Source organism: Callospermophilus lateralis, unplaced genomic scaffold, assembly GCF_048772815.1.
Source record: "Callospermophilus lateralis isolate mCalLat2 unplaced genomic scaffold, mCalLat2.hap1 Scaffold_329, whole genome shotgun sequence".
NCBI lineage: Eukaryota > Metazoa > Chordata > Mammalia > Rodentia > Sciuridae > Callospermophilus > Callospermophilus lateralis.
Window position 1 is genome coordinate 924,159 of NW_027513853.1, and position 6,000 is coordinate 930,158.

A 6,000-nucleotide genomic window follows, 5' to 3' on the forward strand; every position below is an offset into this window, starting at 1 on the left:
AGAAGTAGTATAAAAATTGACATTGCCTGGCTATAATTCTACCAGCAAAGAATAATACCTCTTGAGAAAAAATTATAGAATGAACAGTATTGGCTTGATCATCTCAACTTTTTTTCTCCCACCTACAGAATCACATTGTAACCAGAATCCAAGTTGATCAAAAAGCTGGATTTTTTTTTATTTCATGAAGTTGAAGAATAACTATGAAATAAATGGCCTTTACAAAGGCACTGAGTCAGGGGCAAGGCCTAACACACAAACACATCATCAAGTCCATGGTTCCAAAAGGCATTGGAATTCTGCCTAGAAAAATAATCCTTTCTTTAAAAAAAAAGTATATGTAAAATCTAAAAACAAGTTATCCTTTTCCAGTGATATAACATATGCTGGATATGTTCTTTTCTTCAGTATTTTTGTATCTCTCTTCTCATCCCTTTCACTTTAATTTTTCTCTCCTTTTAATAAAACTGAAAAAGTCATTTAAGCAATTAAAAGACAATAATCAAAGAGTTTGCCCGAGTTCTAATATGATTGTCAGTTTGGGTAACAGATATATAAATATCATAACTTGCTAAAAATTAGATTGGTTGTTACAATTTAACCTCTTCCTTTTCTACAAAGTTTCCTATCCTAGACAGCCTTTGGGGTGCCTTTTTATGCTCCTAAGGATCATCTTGCATTCATTTCACCAAAACCAACAGAAGGTAAATTATAACGTACTACAGTCTTAGAGAATGCCAAGTCATTCTTATCTAAACATACATAATAATGTATGGCATTCTGTTAAACACTCAAAAAATGTTTCTCTTCAGATCATATAAATATTTTCCCTTTTACAAAGTATTCATTAATTGCCACAAAACATTTGTGTAGAAAATGTTTTCAAATTACCAAATATGAATAAGATACATGTAGCTGTAACTTTATATATTTTGGGTATATTTTCTATAAAACTAATAAAGAATGTAATACTTTTAAAATTGCACTATACCTTAAATTTGTCTTAATTCCTTTATTTGCAGAGTGCAGTTTGTTTTGAACCTTGTTTACAGAATCAATATTTTTGGTCTTTGGCTAAATGAAAAGAATTGAAATTATTGATTAGTCTAATCATTTGCCAGGGAAAGCAATTTTTAACATATTGAATTGATATTTTGCTACAAAAACATGCTAGCTATTTTCATGAAATTAATTCAATTGTATTTTCAAGAATCCCACAATTATGTACCTGGAAAAGACCTCTATATTATCTGGATCAAAGATTCAGCAATAAAATGAGTCCCAAAGATTCAATGATATTTAGCATAGTTAGTGGAATATTATATTTGGATGCTTTGTCTCAAGAAACCTAGTTTTCACTAATGAATGATTCTTTACATAGGCCTTCATTGGCCTTCAAGTAAGTATGCAGTTCCCTTGGCCCCGATATTCATGGTAGGGAACTTGTAGATCCCATGATACCCAGTACCTGGAAGAGTGATCTCTACACTGCAGATATTTAAATAAATGAATAAACCATTAAAATCACCTTCTTTGTATACGAGTATCTTTCGCTTTCAGGTTTTCTATTAGATTATGCTTCAGAGAGAAAACTGAAAAGCCTCAGGTTACAAACTCATTCCACTTGGAATTTCCACTGTCCTCCAAATTGTTCAATGAAATTATGAGGCAAAATGATTTGTTTCATAAGCAACACTTCATGAATGCATCCCTTCTGAGTATCAAGATTTATACCCTACCTCCTCCAAGTTATACCCCATTTCTGTATGTTTAGGTATGTTAAGTATATTCTATTTCTATCAAGTTTTAGCCCTTATCTGTATGTTTAAAAATCTAAATTCTACGGAATGTAATTGCATTCACAGAAAGTTTGATTTCATACCTTACTTTCTGAATGCAGATGAACTATTTCTTCAGACGATAATAGACCTCTACACAAAAGCAAATATTACACATTAATAATAGATGATACTAATCTGAGACAATGAAATTCAACATAAATTATATTTGAATACACAATTTTTGCTATAATTCTAGTTATCTACATGTTAATTTATTTTTAACAAATTATATAAAATTATAAATTTCTATAATTGATTTTATTTATTATATCTTTAGAACTATGTTCTGCTTTAATTCTAGTTATACACATATTAATTTATTTTGAATGAGTATCATTAGAAAAAAAGTGCTTTTTTGCTCCATCATATAGGTGCTGGCACCAACTTCCTTAACAACAGCCCCAAAGTGAAAGAAATAAAACCAAGGATCAATAGGTGAGATGCCATTAAACTAAAAATGTTTTGTTCAGCCAAGGAAATGATTAATAGCATGAAGAGAGAACCTACAGAATGGGAGTAAATCTTGACTAGCTACCCCTCCAATTAATAGGGGATTAATTTCCAGAATTTACAAACAATTCAAAAAACTTAAACCTAAATAAATAAATAACCCAATCAATAAATGGGCAAGACAACCAAACAGAAATTTCTCAATAGAAGCAGCACAAAAGGCCAATAAATAAGTGAAAAAAAAATGTTCAACATCTCTAGCAATCAGGGAAATGCAAATTAAAACTATACTAAGATTTCTTCTCACTCCCATCATAAAGTCAAAGAGCAAGAATGTGAACAACAATGAATGCTGATGAGGTTGTTGGGGGGGAAATGAACACTTGCGCATTTTTGGTGGGACTGCAGACTAGTACAACCACTCCAAAAAGCAGTAGAGAGATTCCTCAAACAACAATAGGGATGGAACCAACATAAGGCCCTGCTATCCCACTCCTGGGTATTTTACCAAAAGATCTAAAATTGGCATACTACAGCAACACAGCCACATCAGTATTTATAGTAGCACAGTTCACAATGGCTAAATTATGGAGTCAACCCAGATGTCTATCGATAGATGAAGAGATAAGAAACTGTGGTGTATATATGTGATGAAGTTCTACCCAGCCATTAAAAAGAATGAAATTATTTGCTGGTTAAGGGATGGAAATGGAGAATATCATGCTAGATGAGATTAGTCAAACTCAGAAATTCAAAGTTGAATTTGAATTTGCAGAAGCTAGAGTAAAATAAAGGAAAGGGGAGGGAAGGATGAGATTACATAAATAACCAATCAAATACGAATTACCAGAAGAGTGAAAGAAGTCTAATAGAGGAAGGAGAAAGGGAGAGGAGAGGGAGATCAGCAAGGAAAAGTGGAGGATGGTGAATCAAAACTGATATGCATGTGTGAGTTTGTTGGGATGAACCCAACTACTACATATAACCATAAAGCTCTACTTTATTTAAAAAAGGAAGAAGGAGAAGGAGAATGAGAAGAAGAAGAAGGTGCTTTGGTTACATAATTCACCTTTGAGAAGATACATTATAATACCAATATTTGTATAGATAAAGGTAGCCCAAATTTTAAAGGATAGAAATTATAATCACAGAGGGATTATTCATTTTACAAAATGATACATACACACAGAGCTCCCCCTGACCCCCAAACCCAGTATTGGGTACTAAACCTAGAGGCACTCTGCCACTGAGCTATATCCCCAGATCTTCTGGGAGACAAGGTCTTGCTAAATTGCAGTGGCTGGACTTGAACTTGTGATCCTCCTGCCTCAGCCTCCCAAGTCACTGGGATTCAGGAGTGTGCCCTCACAGTGGGCACCACAGGATTTTTTGGTTTTTTTTTTTGTTGAGTACATTCTATGTTATTCTTCTAATGCATTTAAATATTGATCAGTGTCTTTTTACTTATTACACTGTGAGAGAGCAGGAATCACATCTCCCTTTTTTTTTAGAGGGGGTACCAGGGATTGAACTCCTAGGCACTTAAGTACTGAGCCACATCCCCAGCCCTATTTTATATTTTATTAGATTCAGGATCTCACTGAGTTGCTTAGAACCTTGCTTTTGCTGAGGCCGGCTTTGAACTCATGATCCTCCTGCCTCAGCCTCCCACGCCGCTGGGATTACAGCCATGTGCCACAATGCCCGGGCGAGATCTCCCTTTTCCACTACTCAATGACTAGTACTTGGCACAGTAACTCACTTATAAGTTCTTATATTGGCACTAAAATATATTTTGAATGAATTAATAGATTCAAAATGTAATTCATTTTTATGCACATTTTACTTTGGGTTTTAAACTATGTTTATGGTTTAAAACAAAGTGTTTATGGTGGACCACAAACTACAATCTACAGGCTGAAATAATCCATACCCATTCATTACATGTTGTCTATGCCATCTGCATTGTACAATAGCAAAATTGAATAGTTCAACAGAGACTGTATGACTCACAAATCCAGAAATATTTACTATTTAGCCTATTATAGAGAAAGTTCACCTACCCTTCAATTTTCTAGAGCATCCACACTAATACCTCTGAAAATATACAACAACAGTATCTATTATTGCTATGAAATAAATTCCATCATATTACCTTAGAACTCCTTGCCATAAAAAGACACAGAAAATTACTTTCCATCAGAGGCCACTACTGAGCTGGTCATGCATAGATTTTTTTTCAATATTAAACACAAAATATATTTAGATAATATTGACCTTTTAACTACTTACTAAAAATACCTTAGGGGAAAAAGTTTACAAAATGTCTTAAAATTACAGAGAATAAAGATTCCCACATATGACATAAAAATACTTTCAATTACACAAATTTTGACTGTCCTCTTTAATCACTCTAATTTGGAATTGCTTACAATTTCTTCAGTACTTTTTCTGCACCTTCCATTCCACCCTAACCCCTCCCGGCTGCCCCAAACACATACACATACCTATTGGCCAAATGATATTTAATATTAATAGTTTTATGTTTCCCTCAGGATTTAGTGATATTACTTTGTTTGTGTATTTCATGGAAAATGAACTACAATAGTATTCTGCTTACTTTTGTACATTTTTCCATAAAAGGTTTCTTCATAATGTGATTGAAATTATTTGTGTTGTAAATTTTACTTCCAGCAAACTGGTGGATATGTATATTTACTTTAGGAAAAATTAAATCCTGATTTCCTACCTTATTTTCTGCAAGAGTAATCCTAGGTATTGAAGAACTGTTATACATTGTTTGATTATAATTTTTAGGTGGGTTATTATTGTTTTGACATGAAAATGGATGGTCTCTTTATTTATCTCCCATTTTTCAATGATTCCCAACTAATCAAGTGCCATTTTTTACATGGTAAAAGTCATCTGTTCAAACAGTAGTATTAAGGAAAAAAATCCATCTGGTAAACAGGCATTTTCATCACTTTGCACTTAAGGAAAATCTTGGTAAAAGAAAAATCAACAGATTCATTTTCATGCTTATGCAGTCTTTCACTTCCTTCAACAGAAACTAGGAAGTCATCTGTTGTTACCATCATTTCAATCCTTTAGTGGATAAAGGCCAAATTTGTAACCCAAATTTTGGAATTTTAAAAACTTTAAATATGTTTTTTCATAAGATATCACAGATCATTACATATAAGAATAAATGATTTCAAATTACATATACATACATATATATAAAATATATTCATTGATTTACCAAAAAAAAAATTACAAAAGCAACACATAAGATATTAAATTCTTGGGAACCAGGTCAGTTCTGTTTTTTCACTACTGTACTACTGGTATCCAGATATGACACTAACAGTGTTCAAACATTTTTTTTCAGATGGAGATACAATTTACACATGATAAAATATATCCATCTTGGGTATACAGTTCAATAGACTTTAACCAACCTACATAGTTACATAACCATCACAGCCACAAAGATGGAGAATATTTCCATCATCCCAAAAAGGTCCCATGTGCCCCTTGGTAGTTAGTCTCATTAAGCCCCAGAAAATCACTAATCTGTTTTATATCCCTATAGTTTTGCCTTTTCCAGAATACCAAATATAGTCATGATCCCTTTTATAGTTTAGATGTGACATGTCTCCTAAAAGCTCATATGTAAGACAATGAAAGAATATTTAAGGTGAAATGA